The sequence below is a fragment of the Falco biarmicus genome, chromosome 20 (assembly GCF_023638135.1).
Source record: "Falco biarmicus isolate bFalBia1 chromosome 20, bFalBia1.pri, whole genome shotgun sequence".
In the NCBI taxonomy this organism is placed as follows: domain Eukaryota; kingdom Metazoa; phylum Chordata; class Aves; order Falconiformes; family Falconidae; genus Falco; species Falco biarmicus.
Genome location: NC_079307.1, coordinates 5,519,527 through 5,535,529, shown reverse-complemented (window position 1 = coordinate 5,535,529; position 16,003 = coordinate 5,519,527). Strand labels below are relative to the sequence as shown.

At 43.0% G+C, this 16,003-nt stretch overlaps 1 long non-coding RNA gene across 5 annotated transcripts in view; it reads left to right on the top strand.

Annotated features, from left to right (window-relative positions):
- The first annotated feature begins 422 nt into the window (after positions 1 to 422).
- Positions 423 to 16,003, top strand: part of LOC130141665 (uncharacterized) — a 93,997-nt gene continuing 78,416 nt past the window's right edge. For all 5 annotated transcript variants that reach the window (XR_008819132.1, XR_008819128.1, XR_008819131.1 and 2 more), the window contains exons 1-2: positions 423 to 904; positions 4,920 to 5,026. This is a non-coding gene — a long non-coding RNA (uncharacterized LOC130141665). The remainder of the gene's footprint in view (positions 905 to 4,919; positions 5,027 to 16,003) is intronic.

Here is a 16,003-nt window from a genome sequence, read left to right as displayed (position 1 = left end):
TAGCTGAGTGTTGGTGACAGATTGAGAGAGAAGGAATAAACCACAGCATTGTGTTTTAAAACAACCCAATGGAATAAAGGGTATATGTATTTACTTTCCATAGTTCTCTTTAATTACCTCGTATTTCTGTGTCATGCTTGATTGTGTTTAAAGGAAGGTTGCAGATTCACATATATATAAAGATGGAGAGACTAAGGATGATATTCACGTGAATCTGGTCTTAGCCAATGAAAGCAGAAATGTGAATGTGGAGCTGTCCTTCATCAGTGGAGCACCAAGAGAGTGGATCAGGGCTCTGAAGGCAGGAGCCTGGCTCTCCTGATAGTCAGCAGAGCCTTGAGTTGAGGGCTCACAGCTTCTGCTGTTAGGAAGTTCTGCTTCTCTATGGCTAAAGTATATGCCTTAAGGCCGACGAGTATCTTGAGCAGCCTCCCTTCTGCCAATGTAACTCTGCTGATTTCAGTAGACAAACACTGGAGAAGGTGGCGCAGCCAGCTCTGACCTCAGGCATCGTTTCAGCAAGAGGCTCTGGGTCTTGATTAACTTGTACAAGAGGCTCTGGGTCTTGATTAACTTGTACTGACAGACATGTCCACCGCAGTCAGCTGGATTCTCGTGTACCTACCAATGTACTGAATTACCTGAATTCTCCAGGCCTAGACTCACTCTCTTAGGCATAAATAAAACTTTCAGCGTGTGAACAGAGCTGGGCTCTCCAGCAGACAATAGCTCAGTAAAATGTGGAGATCACAACTAATTCCCCTAATGAGTGTGAATTTCCTTCTCTTTCAGGATCTACAGTGCTGCTCAAGTCCCTTCTGTGAACCACACAACAGAAGCTGCTGTCCCAATTCATGGTTGCTCCTTCCCACTGGCAAACAGCCCAAGGAGGAGCTGTTTATAGGTGAGATGTTCAGCATCCAGTCAACTCTACTTACATTATGCAAATGTGCAACATTAGCTTTTTGCTCCTTTCTGTTAGAAAAGCCTTACCAATTGTGAATTGAACTGATAATTAAGAGCTCAGAAGCTTTATAACCCATTGCTATATTTATACTATATTTGTACAAAGGTAATATGAGCCTTCGACATATTACACAAGTCCATTGCTTCTGCATGATTATCTTCTTTCTCTTTCCTCCTCTCTTTCTATTCTGTGAATTTTTATTCTTTGGAACACCTCCTGCTACGTCTTGTTGCAGCTAAAATTGATCTCACCTGTGAATTTAACATTAACTTTAAAGGCATTACTGTGTCTCTAAGTGAATGTCAGTATGATACTGGCACTGGAGTGGGTCATTGAAAGAGAACGAAGAACGGCAGGGTGGACTCAGTGTTGAATAACCATGCAACATGGAGGTAATTCAAAAACTAATCAGAGACAGACATAAAAAGAAGTTGTCTTCTGGAATGCAGAAGGTCGGGTAAAATGAAAAGCAAAGCTGAAAACAGTGAATCTGTTTCACATCAGTGAAGGCAGAGGAGTCCTACCCAGGATTAGTTTGGCTACTGTCAGCGTTTGGTCTGCAGATAACATGAGTTCCATAGTAACGATTTTTTAACCTGAAATTCTTGTGTGCAAGGATGCATATTAACTAGAAAATGGACTTGAGTTTCACTGAGATCATTAAAAACTAGCTTTATTTTATTTTCCACCCACCATCCTGCTCAGAAAAATGGACATTTTTTTTTAAGTCCTTAAATAAGGATGAAAATTTAGTGTTAGGCAGATGCTGTCATTTTCTTCCTACCTCTCCAGCAAAAACCCACATGTGATGTGCTGCATTGGGCCCTGAGGCTGTAGGATGGAACCTGCAGCACATGCCCAGGGACTTGTAGTCATATGAGTCATATGTTGCACGGACCAAGTTTAATCGCAGAGAGAATGTTACAACACAGGAAAAAAACCCTGAAAATAACAGGAATTGGTACAGTATTTGGGCCATAAACACAGGTTAGAACAGTCTGGGTATTTGCTTTAATCCTCTCTGATTCTATTTTGAATTGCAATGTTCCTACTTGCTAAACCACTTTCCATTTTTGCTGTTTTACCATGACATAAGGAGGAGGGATATTTTGGAAACTGGAAAACTGCCACTTGCACCAGAATGGCATGCTGCCGCTAATTTTTGCAGGTTTTTTGAACTGAGCATTGCTACTCTGAAAGCTCTGTCATCCTCTTCTTCTAGGATTCCCCACAGAGATCCCCACCCTCTTACAAAGCAGGACATGCTCCAGGTTACAGGACTTTTGTTCCTTCCTCTGCAAGCTGTGCTGCCTCACCAGCTTCAAAATCAGGCACTTTGAAATGATGAACTGAACATTTGAGAGGATGAAGGAGTTTGGATTTATGGGCTCTTCCTCCCTTATCCTCAGCAGCACAGATTCAGTGGGCCCAAACATTGCCAAAAGATGAGGAGTGTGAGCACATCCTTAGGGTAGACAGGATGAAAAGTTGCTCCATGATATGTATTGATGTAGTTTAGCATAATTTCATTCAAAGCTCAAGCAAAACAGTTCAACTCTCCATGAAGGGTTTGGCTTTGTGGCAGCGAGGTGGCAAGGAATCATTGGTGCAGCATGTCGGCTGGGTTGGAAGAGAGGTGCTTGTGACAGTCCTAGCCAGGAAAATGCTTGATGATGGACATTTCAGTAGCTGATGTTGCACAGTAGCTCATGATGAAGCAACCTGAATGGTAGGTAAGAGCTGGAGATGAGGCTTGATTTTTTTGTTTGTTTCCTTTTTTTTTCTTTTTTTTTTTCTTCTCCCAGTATAATGAAACATTACAAGGGTCTTGCTTTGCACCTTTGCTTGCTTATGTTCTGCTGTAGGTTTGGGTGAGATTTAGCAGGCATGACAGGTAGCTACGTTGAGGGAGAATCTCAAAATGTGTACAATGACATAGTGAAGCCTCTGTTATAGAGGGGTAAACTAATCTCACTTCTACTTCTTTGGTTTTTTTCCTTTTCCCTTGAGCAGAAATTTGAGGAAGTCATTTAATGTCACCTAGTGAGTTTTAATGGAGGCTTGGAAGAAGAAGAAAAAAAGCCCTCCAGTGTCTGCTTGTTTCTTAGGTATGCCACATTGCCCACAGCTAGTCTCACCACTCCCAGAGAAAGTTTGTGTAAGTCCTAAAATAATTTCACTCCGCTGGCCCACAAATATTCCCATTTGGTCAGCCTTATATAGAGTAATTACTGTTTAACAAGACACCACAGCTGGGTTAGGGCTTATTTTGGGTTGTGAGTTATAAAAAGCTGTTTGTAGAAAAAAATATATTAAAATTTACTATGTTTGTCAATCTGTTATTCTAAACAAATAAGTCTAGAAACTTTTTAGTTTACTTGTTCTTTTTTACTTGTTTTGCTTTAAGAGTCAGCATTCATGAGATTACTGGCATTAGTGCCAAAGGCATCCAGCCATCTCATCCTGGCTTATTTAGGTATGTCTGCACTCCAATTTAAAAAAATGTAATTGTTAGGTAGCCAGGTGTTGTGGTGATATTGAGCAAGTATTGTGGAGTGGCACATTCTCAGGAAAGGGGGTCAAGGTTTAACGAGTGGAGACATGGGAAGTTCATTTTCATGAGCAGGTGATAGGTGTGATGGGTGGGAAGAAGCATCCTGAGGAAACGTGTTGGCTCTGTGCTCTCCTCCAAATAGGTCTTTGCATTTTATATACCTGAAGTGCTGTGCCCAGAGCAGGAAGTTCATTCCCACAGCTGTGCTGTGGTGTAATTAGTGTTTTTTCAGACCATGCAGAGTCCAACATCAAAGTTCCTTCTAATTTTAATAACTTTGATATATACATATATATGCGTGTATTTTATATTAGTGATTATATGGGTATATGTGCGTGTACAGCTAGAAAAAAAGAAAACACGTCTATGTATATACATGTGTCATTTCTTATCTGCTACTAAAATACAGGTGTCTCTGTGGGAAACAAGTTAAGCTGTTATTGTACAAGAGTTCAGGAAGCTGAGAGTATTGTATTCACTTACATGGTTTCCCATGCTGTGTTGGTCATTTCACCTCAAAAATTAGCATCCTAGTCTATTTCACAGAAGACCCCAATATTTTTAGTATTCATAGGAAAGAATGTTGTCCACTGGGACAGAGCAAGACGCTGTGTATCAGGATTTAGGGTTTGATTGTCTTTTTCTACTTACTTTATGGCCTGGGACAATTCTTAGCATTCTTCTGTGCCTCTGTTTAATAGCAAAATGGGACTAGTAACATTGAGTTACCTTGCATAGAACTATCTAAAGATGAAATACAAGTTTGGAGACCTTTTACTAGCCTTTGGCATCAGAGAAATAGAGGAGTTATGAGAATCATTCCTGTATTTTGGCTTTATTAATGATATGAACTTCTTGAGAAATTTTATTAATGAAATGGAGCTGGGAAACAAACCAGAAGCAGATAGGCAGAAATCAAATCCCTTTGTGGACAGTTATACAATGTGCTAAGTAAGGATGGCTGCATCCTTGGATTTTTTCTTGTGAAAAATTCTGAAATGCGTATGGAAAAAAGTTTCCTCTCTATAACAAAAGTGATGAGACAACTGGCATTTCAATAATATTTAAGGCAAGACAGATCTGAAAAGATATACATTGGAAATTATGGAAATATTTCAAACTGGAAATCTGAAACCAAAATTGAGTCTGGGAACACAAGCTGTTGGCTCAGAAGTGACTCTCAGGCTTCTTGGCTCCTTATTCTTCACCAGCTGTGCCAGAGAGGTGGGGAATGACAGCCTGGAAGCCCTGAGGTCTAAGCCTTGGACCAGAAGCAGATACATCATGGGGTGGGGAAATAGAGATATGAACACAGTTTTTCCTCCACTTGCGTTTCCTGTCAGGGCATCCATCGTGTTATTCCTTATATTCATATATTTCTTATGCCTGTTACCCCAGGTTGTGCCTGTGAAGTGTTGGAGGAGAAGAAGTGCACACCCATCCTCTTTGCCTTTCTTGCCAAGGACAGGTACCACGTGGTCATTCAGGACTGAACATATTGCCAGGTAAGGGAGCACACCTTCCTCCCTGGGTGGTGGAGTGACCAGTTAAATGTGAACTGACCCTGTGGTAGTCCTAGCAGCATAGGTTGTAACATACCAACTTTGCCTTTCTGTTGGATATTTCCTATGTGTTCATAGTAAGAATTTAGTTCTTTTTCCATCTACAGCAATTCTAATAGGTCCAGATAAATGTTGTTGTGTAGGCACCAACAGTAAGGAGAAAACAAGTTTGATCCCAGGCCATCAGGGACTGAATCTTTTCCATTGTAGGTTGCTTCTTGAATTAGTCTGAAAGAGCTTTCATTTTATTTAAAATGCTTTTATTGATCAAAAAGGCTTTGTTCATAGGCTCTATCTTCTTGAGTGGCTGAAGCAGGCTTAACTCATGACAGGAGTTCTCATTTGAGTTCATTTTTGTCATCTTGGTGGTTGCTAAATTTCAGGCTTTTCTTCTCTGTAAAGGTAACTGCAAAAGAGGCACATGGTTTAGAGAAGAAAAAGTGTAGGTTTCCTTCCAGTCCATTAATTTTCTTTCATTGAGCTTTGTACCAGTTTGAGTGCACAGCTGAGAGAAATCAAAACACAGACATCTAGACTATTACATAAGATCAAAAAGAGAACAGATTTGTTTTTAAGCTGAGTATAATGTTTTTGTCTGAAGTCATGAACATTTTTGAGAGCGCAGAACATTCTTCCTGTTCTGCCTCAGGATGAAACTTAGTTCATATGAACTGCAGAAAGATCCTAAAATATTTGAAGCCGTTTAATTCCAGGTCCTTACTGACTGAGGCCGAGCAGGGATTTTAACCTGATTTTCATATGCGCTCTTTTCTTCTCTTTCCTCCTTTTAACTTGATGTTCCATGTTATATTGATGATTCTGTGGATTTCATAAAAATGGATTCATTCAGGTCAGACACTTAGGAATTATTTTTTTTAATCTGACCCAGTGTTTTGTGTCCAGCCACCCCCACCCCTGAAATAAATAAATAGATTTTCTGTGGAAATTTCCATAGAACATTTTCCTGTGTCTTGCCTCATAATTATATTATTTTACAATATTTTAAGTTATAACTGTTCCTAACTGAGTGTCTGTATGATGTAAAGGACAAAGAGCAAGTGGAATGTCTAGGCTAATCTCCTGTCTAAGGGACAGCTTACAGCCAATGTATGTGCATCCAGCCACAGTGGATAGCTTTGCTGGGTTCATTGACCTCTGTATACATGTCTGTTAGAAACAGGCTAGAAACTGGACTGAACTCCTGCTGCTGCTAGCCACTTCCAGTTCTGAACAGAAAAGGAAACACTAGTTTTTCTTCCACAGTCCGGATGCTGACTCACCTGTGTGGTGAAAGAAAATAGCCAAAGGGTAGCTATTTCACCAGTGTCCCAGTGTGCCTGGGGATATTTCATCAGCTGCTTTACTTGGGCAAGTTAAACTGGAAAGCTTTAAGGCCTGAGGACAGTTCAGTAGTTACTCACACTTAGCTTGGCTGTGTGTTTGATGCCCTGGTGCCTGAGGTCCCAATCACCGATAAGTTTTATTTCACAGTCTGGTTTAAAGCTATTGGCAACATCTAGTTGTTTTGCATTGATGTTTCATTGATGCATGCTGTCAATTCAAGCCTCTTTTGTTTGAATTTGGAAAAATGTTCCAACTCATCTGCCTCTTCTCTGTGTCTGGTTCCAGGTCCTGACCTGGTCTGTGGTAGGACTGGTAGAGTGTTGTGTTTTACTGCCCAGCAGCTGGGTTTTGGTGGGGTGGGGAGAGCCGAGCTGACAGCGATGTGCAAGACGAAGGAACCACTGTTCCTGAATTTCTGAAGGCTGGGGGTGACCAAGCAGCACTGTTGTCAGTGGCCCTCCTGGTACAAGGCAGGAAAACTTCCTCTGACCTTGTGCAGTGTTTCCATGCTCTCTGCCTGCCCTGGAAGGCCTCCAGATGCCTTCAGACCAAACAACTTTGTAAAAGCTTGCTGGAGAGGGCATCACTTTTAATACTGCATGGAAGAAGATTTCTCCCCTGCTGTACACCTTTTCCTTATTTTCAGAGCCGGCTGCCCTGATGAATACCCAAGCTGGGGACATGAGTTCAGGCAGGCTACCAGAAAGGATCTGCACATCTGGGTCAGTGCTCAGGCAGGATGCTGATGGTCCGTGAACTGTGCCTGCAAGGTCGAGATCTGAGCTCCTCCTCACGTTGAGCCTGTCCTGAAGTTCAGGACTGGAGCAGGCAGTGGCTGTCTTTTGCTGACAGCTCACTGCAGCGCTGCTTCGCTCTCCGTCCGCCATCGATGCTCACCTCTGCCAGGATGGCCGATAGAGCGAATCTCTGCTTATCTGAATGCAGAGACACAGGCAGCAAGAGAATTAATGCAAATGTGGCGTCGCACAGCCCTGTTCCTTCCCACAAACTATTGATTACGGGCCTGATTGGCTCTCCCCGATAATGGCCATAGGCAGAAGCCAACAGGGCGAGGAGGAGGGAACTGTCAGGATCATTCGATGCAGCCGGTGAGCCAGTGAGAGGAGAAAGCCGGTGGGTTGGGCTGGGAGAGAGCAGGGCGGGGAACTGTCTCAGCAACAGCAGAAAGCAACTCTTTCCCCCTCCCACCCCACAACCATGCTGGAAAGTTCCTGGTGATGCTTGTTAATGTATTTGTCTCGCTCACGCCAAGTCTGTACGTGATTTGTGTGACTTTGCTGCATGTGCCGGTTTACCCCTTTTCTCTGTGATCCTGTGGGAAGGGTAGAAGGGAATCTTTCTTTGTCTGCCCTACTAAAACCAACTAGTGAGCACAAGGTAAAGGGTTCTGCTGCTGGATTCATTGCCGTGCAAGCCCTGAGAACAGAAGTGAGTTTTGTGTTGTCTTTTTGTGGTTGGTATCTTCCCCTTGACATCTTTCTGAGACAGTCTGTTGTGCCAGCAGGAGCTGGACACCTGGACTGTATTCTCAGCTCTGCTAAAGAGCCCTTATATGAAGCCAAATGAATCCCTACCCTTCAGAATCCAGGTCACTCCGCCAGGTTGCTGAGCTCTCTGTTTTTGGAATTAGAAGAAAAGCTTTCTCCCTGTGATCTATGGGCTGAGAAAAGCCAGTCCAAGGCACCATACTGCTTTGCTTCTTATCTTTTATCTGCCTTATAGCAGGAAATGTTCTTTCTGTCTCTCTGCCTCTCTTATGGTCAATCTATCATTGGTTTAACCAACCGAAAATGAAAATGGCAGTTAAATTTGTCCAAACCTTTTGAACATTTATTGGAACCAAACATTGGAACTTTCAGCACTCCCTTGAAAATGACCTTCGTTGTCCTCCTCTCACCTGCTGCCTCCTCCTGCTCATAAGTATTCACGCATTTATCTCACTATTTGCATGCTGATAATAGACGTAGATTTTGTTAGTCCTGCATCTGTCAAGACGGCAAGGACAATAATAGAAGCACCGTCGGGACCAATATATATTGGTCTTAGGAGTGTGTCCAATAATGTCTGGGTCAGGGAGCCTTTAACTGCAGTGTCAGGGAGTTTAGTCAGCTGTCATCGCTTCTTAATTAAAAATAGCTGAGACTTACTCACATTCCATTGCTGTGTGTTAGCTCATTCGTCATCTTGTCCTCTGCTCTCCAGCAAACCCCCTAAACATCTTCAATAACAGACAATGGGTAGAAATGCTTGCAGCAGGTAAGAAGACAAGGGAGCAAAGAGAGGATAACCTGTGCCATAAGCTGCTCTTTGGGTCAAGAGTTTGCAAGCGTTTAGCAGGATTCAAAGAGAATGGGAATACTGCAGTATGTACTGTATGTATGTATTTTATATATATAAAACTAGCCTCTGCACAGGCATGTGTCAGGGAATAAATCAAACAGCAGCTGCCCTGAGGTTACAAGAAACTTTCCTTGTGGACAAACCAACCTATATGTTTCCATGTTGAATTTCCAGCATCTTCCTCTGGTCCAGTATTCTAAAAGACAGAATGTTTTTTCAGTATGATCCAGTCAGACCTTTCCTATGTACATAAGTGATCGGATTCCTAATTCCTCGCTAAATGGAATTTAGTGGTATCAGTAGGTTTCACTAATTTATTTGTGATATTCCTGAGGGGACAGGGAGATGGAAGGTTACAGAGAGGTTCAGGAGCTGCAGAGGGAAATAAATAGCACGCTGTAATATCATTACTGAAAGAAATTATATCCCCCTCCCCCTGCCAAATAAAAAAGAATTTATTGTGTTTCAAGCTAATGCTTGGAGCCAAGGGACAGGTCTGGCATGGGGAGAATTTTTCTGGCTTCCCTTTTACAAGTAAATCAGAGGTGGAAGGGCATTAGACCAACTAACTTCCTGAACTGGAAGTTGCATCCGGACTACCATATTTAATTGTCTGTGACTGACCTATCTTCCATGAATTTTGCTAATCCATTTTTTAACCTGTTTATATATTTGGCCCCACAGCATTGGATGGTGATGAATCCCACCATTAAGTCACATATTGTTTGAAAAAGTTCATCCAGGATGTCCTGTACAATGCTATCAATCTGTCCAGTGAGTAAATGGATGGCTGTTGCCAGGGCTTCAGATCCCTCAGCCCAAAGGCGATAATTCCCCTTGAGACCACATCCATCCCTTGCACTGGAAAAGGGAAGCAGCACCAAACCTCCTGTGCTTCACCACCCAACTTTGGCTGCAAGGCAACAGTGTTAGCTCTCACAGAGGGCAGCTTTTGCAGTCCCACTACTAAATGGTGATTTCTCTGGCCGTACATAGTTGTTTCCCTCAGGACTGTGTTCCTGCTGGCTTGACTGAAGATCCAGGGATACTTGCTGATGTTCTAAGAACGTTATATTTCCTGTAGGGAGGAAATTCACATGCAGCTAGTGGGATATCCCTGGATTAAGTTAAGATACTCTCTTCAATCTGGTCAGGTTTTTTCTGAGTTCAGTTCAAGAAAGCTGTGGAACAGTTTATAGGAATAAACAGGGAAGCCCGCTGATTTGACTTGATATTGGTTGGGAATTTTGAGTTATTCTAAGGTGTGCTGGTACAGGAAAGCAGAAGCAACAGGTAAAAGCTCATCTGAACCCCAAAGCATCAAGCTAAGGACAGACCTTCACATTAGTAGAGACATTTTCAGACTGCAGATTTTTTTTTTTAAACTAATTAAGCTATGATGACTTCAGCTGTATTTTCAGCCTCTGATTAAGGCCATGATACTAATTAAACTCTGGAATTATAAAAAATGCAAATAGTCACATCCATGTGCAACAGCAGACTTGCATTTCCATGCTCCAGGACAGTAGTGGGAATATTTGGCAGTCTCTCTTGTGGTCACAAGTTTTTATTTTCTTTTTTCTCTTTTCTTTTCTCTTTTCTTTTCTCTTCTCTTCTCTTCTCTTCTCTTCTCTTCTCTTCTCTTCTCTTCTCTTCTCTTCTCTTCTCTTCTCTTCTCTTCTCTTCTCTTCTCTTCTCTTCTCTTCTCTTCTCTTCTCTTCTCTTCTCTTCTCTTCTCTTCTCTTCTCTTCTCTTTTCTTTTTTCTTTTTTCTTTTTTTCTTTTCTTTCTTTTTTTCTTTTTTTCTTTTTTTTTTTTTTTTTTTTTTTTTTTCCAAATGGCAGCGCTTAACTTGATGCAGAGCTAAAAAAATCAGCCACTGGGGTAAATGTCTCAGCTGCCTTGCAGCTAGACAAGTAAGTTTGTTTAAAACACAGCAAAGTTTTGGAAGGAATTCTGGGTTTCTTGAAATCCTGACTGTGGCATTTTCACTGAATGGGCTGTTGGGATTGAAATACCATGTAATCCTTAGAGAGCGAGTCTGCTTTCAGTAGCGAAACTCTTGGAGCTGCATTTAAGCTACCTACTTTGTTCTCCTAGTTCCAGAGCATGATAAATTATTTAGACCTCTAGCTGTCCTTCCAGATCCTCTCTCTCTGGCATCCCCTATGACATACATGCAGAAATCTGCACCAGGAGGTCTGATTGTGGCCTTTGCTTCAGTCCAGATGTGTTTTGGTTGTGGCACTACTACACTCTAAGGGGTCTGATGTTTTGATCTCTTTACTGTCAACCATCTTAGCAGGCACCAAGCACCTCTTCTGAGTAATAGCCATTCTTGTGTACAAATACATCTTTTGAAGTAGGTTTTTGTAAACATAAGTAGGGCTCATCTCCAGATGAATAGTCTTGCAGAAGTACAGTTAGCTGGTCTTTGAGGTAAGATAGAGTTCTCTAGGCTAGGAGCTGGGTGAGTAAATATTGCCTCTGACTTGTCTCACCAGTGTCACCGTATACCTAGATCATGGAAGTTTCTGTTTATTATAAAAGGCTTTGCACAGTTCCAGTGATACCCCAAGTACCACTTCTGCATCACTGCCTGTACCCTGGTCAGTCTTTTGGATGTTCAGCCTTTCTTCTGGTTGAGGCAGTGGCCCGTGGGACTTCGAAGTATCTGCCCCACCCTTGCAGCCCTTTTGCCTTGCCATTATGGAGGCTCTGCTGGATCTGGCAGTGTTTGCAGCCGATACCAGCTGGGATACTGGAGGGGTATGCCAGTAGGCAGTCTAGTTATAACCTGCCCAGAGGGAAGTTTCTTCCTAGTGCCTAGTTAGTTCATATTAAAGACATAAATTAAAAAAAGGTGCACAAGACACTATTTAAATGCAGCAAATGCATGTCATATTTAATAAACTGGAACTCTCGCTGGTGTGAAGTGACAATAATTTATTGGAGTCACTTACCAGATAGCAATATGACCCAATGTCTACAGTTGAGTCCAGTCAATGGCAGGGTTGGTAAAGCTATGTCATTTTTTACTTTCCCTCTCGACTGTCCTTTCAGTATGTTAAAACAAAGAAATAAGGGGTCATTACTTTACCTATGACAACTGATTTTTTTCATCCTCCTGCTATTATGGGCTGCAGATGTTTCACAGCCAGCCCAGACTAATAAGAACAGACATTCTGGCCGCATGCCAAAATTAAATAGATATATATAAAACTGTCCAGAAAGAAAAGAAAAGAACAGACAAGGGGGGTGAGGGGGAAGAAAAAGAAAGCACAGGAATCACTCCATGCTGAGATTTTGTACTTTTGTGTCTCCTGAAGTGAATACATCAGTCAGGAATCAATGGTTTGAAAAGTCATTCAGCCCCTCCAAATTAGAAAGTGAACCATCTGCACGACAGGATGAAGCTCTTCTCAAAGGCTGTGGGACAGGGCTGATCTCAGTGACACTAGGGCAAGCCTGGAGTACCTCCACCAGAGTTACAACCAGCTTACCCAGGATATCAGATTCTGGCCTAGTACATGCATCTTCCTGCCAGAATAATGTTTTGGACCCAGCCCTTTAATGTTGTATCAACATAGTGACAGGCTCCTCTGTTCCAGAGCTGGTGAGGAATTGCTGTGGGGTTGTCCAGTGTTAATTAATCCCTTTTAGGCAAAATTTGAGCTCAGTGGAAACTGCAAAGACAAGGCAGCCCATTCAGAGCTCTACAGCCTCTCGACCTCTTCCATTTCAGCAATGTGTCTTGCCCTCAAGTCCCACATGCCACAGCAAATCCCTTGTGTTTCCTGGAAGTCAGAGCAGTGGTTGAAGAGTCAGTGGGAAGGAAAGATGTGCTGTATGAGAACCGAAGATATACATGTGTCCTTACAACTTTGCAGATGATGCTCTTTGGAAAGACTGGGTTGTGATGCAGGCTTCCCAAGGTGCTGCATTTTTGGGTGTGAGCCAAACAGCAGCCAGGATAACTGAGCACAAAGGAAGAGCTGGATCTGAGGCAGTGGCTGGCTTAGAACATTTGGCTTGAAGCACCCTAATGCACTGTAGCTAATGGTGAGAGATCAAAGTCTCCAAAGATACCTCTGTTGAATAAGTGCCTTGGGGATGTCCCTCACCTGAGCTACCTCAGGCAGGTCCCTAAAGGTAAGTGAGATATGTCCAGGCCTAAGGGCATGTCCATGGGGAGAAAGAGATAGTTCTGACTTCAGTTAGCCACAGCAAGGGGTCACAGCGATGCCCTGATCCCAACAGCTATACTGCTCATGCAAAACAAACCTGAGTGCATCTTCCTCTGTGCTGCTCAGTGTTTCTCGGTCTGAATTATCTCTCAGGTGCAACCAGGTTGTCCCTGACCCCAGACAGACATGCTTCTGGGCTGCATCCTAAAAGATGCCAGAAGACATTACCCAACCCACCAAATGGTTTGGGGTCCATATATCATAGTAATGGACACATCTGAGGTCAAATTACTTTGCTGAATTTAATGTGACAGATCCCAACCACAAATTTCTTACCCAGATTTGTTTGGAACCAGGATTTGGTTCAGGCCAATAGTTTTGTTTTGTTTGTTTATCTAAGATATGTTTCTGGATGCTTAGCAGGGGGAAAAAAAAAGCCATAACTGATGGATGCTAATTATGTTCATTTCAGATCTCCTTTTGGCAGCTGGATGAGAAGGGAATGCCACTGCAAAGGCAGGATTACTGAGGCAAGGTTCAGGTTGTATTCAAAGGGGACACAAGTGGTGTGCATTACACATATTGCAACCACAACAGGTCAGTACCTTTTCCCTGGGTCACTGTCAGAGTTGTGAGTAACATCCATGATAATTCAGTCAGGCCCTGTATATGGATTTAAAGGTGATAAAAATGCCATGACTGAAATTCATTTGTATCAGAAAGAAATTACGCAGTTGTAAGGCTTAAATGGTTTTAAAAATGGTATTAGATCAAATGTTTTATAGTAAGCAAATGGTTGATGAATAAAGTTTCAGCAAGTGCTTTGTAATGAGACAGACAGAGTCAGTTTTGAATTTTCTGCTTTTTTGGATGGCCTTTGGTTTTTGCATTAACCCAACTAGGCAGTTTGCTTGGAAAGGTCTGCAAGTTCTGGCGTGTTGTTTGCAGAGTGCTGAGAACACTGTGACATCTCTGAAAATACAAATAATGGTAGTGGTAATGAACAGCAGCTTATGAAAATCTTTTGTGATGGCTTAGAGATCCATGAATTCTTTTGCTCTCTGATTCACCCCTTGAAGTATCCTGTGCTTTGATTTCTGTTTTTGGGTGCCAGTAATGTGCAGCTAAGATCTGCTAAGAAATTGAATGCAATTTTTCTTTGAAAGAGTTTCAGATCTGCAGCTGGTGCAAACCTGTGTCTTGGGTGGCTTCAGGAGAAATTATTCCCTCATCTGGCAATCAGGATTTGATCCTCCTGGGTAGAAGTTTAAGTTCCTTACAGTTCCCATGACCAGAACTCAGTTTTATGATGGCTTCCTGGAGCTTTGGTCATTCCTTTAGTTAACATCAACATGGTTTATGCATATTCAGCTGCTGAGAAGACCAGGTGCCAGTTTAAAGCATTCACGCTTCATAGTTGTGGTTTGCTTTGAGACTGAAAACTTTTTAGGTGCATAGTGGTTTATGGTGCAAGTGCACTAGAGCAATTCTCATTCTCTTGTACTGTATGTACAAACTCCTTAGTTGAAGACTGGTTCTGTCTAACATTAAGCATTTGGCTGGGCTGCCTAGGGTACAGTCCTATGCTTCCCAGCATACCTGTGAGTGAGTGGAGAGAAATAAAAGGGTGCAGAAGGCAACTCAGGTTTCTGGGAGATTGAGTATTGCTCTGAAAATGCCCATCTCTCCCGCTGATCACGGTGAGAGCTGAAGGCATAGCAGAAAGGGGATGGGTTCAGGGCACTGCTGTGCAGGCTTTTAAAAATGCTGCAGAGAAAGATGCCAGATCTTTGTATGGGGTGTCCTGGTTTGGGAGCTGTTGTGGAGATGAGATACAGAACCACATGTATCTTGAGTGGCAGGGACATTACTTCATTTTCTTCTCTTCTTAAGCTTATCTGAGGGGAGGAAGCTGTAGACATTATCTTCTTCTAAGTGGAAAAACTGATCTCAGGTACAGGTGTTTGAAGCTAGCAACAGTGTGAGCCAGGTTAACTTGGCTACATAGGCATAGGAGGCCACAAAATCTGACTGAGCCTAATTAGAAGCCAAGATGCCTCCCAGCACCTAAAGGTTCCATTTAAGATTGTGATGAGCTGACAAAACATATTAGTGAGAGGTAGAATTGGTATGAGCCATGTTTGGCGCTTTACTGTTCAGTGGCAGCAACAAAATCCTGTGTAGAGATCTGAACCACACATGCACAAGCCTGGATTAATTCACCCTACCCATTCTTCGGTGTTTAAAACCAGCACCTAAGTTAGTTGCACGAAGCTCTCAGAGTCAATGGGATGGACTGAATCACCTTTGGAGATGCTGCTGATCTGCTGTGGAACCCAAGTCTTTGAGGCCATGCCGTCATTACCACTAGCCTGGATTCCTCTGCTGTCCATCCTGCACATTGCATTAGCCCAGGCAGCGCACTGCCTCTGTTTTTGGGATCAAGCCATCAGTGCTGGAGCAGGGCCGTGAAACTGTTTTACCTGAGCACAGCCAGGCTGCCAGCGAGAAATGAGGCTGACGGATGCTGGCTGGTGGTGGGACCTATTGCCTACTCAAAGCAATCCTGCCCTCTCGATGCCAGCAGGTGCTTTGCCTATCCAGGCACTGCCAAGCTTCCTCTCGTCGTTGCCCTGAGTTCCAGTATTTCATCTTTGCTCATGCTGCTGGTTTTAATCCCGCTGCCTCGTTCCCAGCCCTTGGTGTCTGTTCAGAGACTCAGCCTCATTTGTTGTTGTGCTCTGCCAGAATTGTAAGAGGCGATGGAGCTGCTTCTGTATGGGGAGGACTCACGCTCGCTGGCTCCACCGTCTGGACCTGGCCCCGAGCACAGAGCGCAGCAACCCCTAACAGGTCCCCTTGCTTTCTCTCCAAGAACATGATTAGAGGTTTGAAACTGAGCAGACAGCTGGTATACTCTCCCAGGGCAGCCTCTCTGTCTGGGCCTCCATTGTTTTCGTCCAAATCATATCTGATTCCTTTCCAAAAGCACTTCAGTCCATAAAACCAGACCAGGTGCCTTTGGTTGC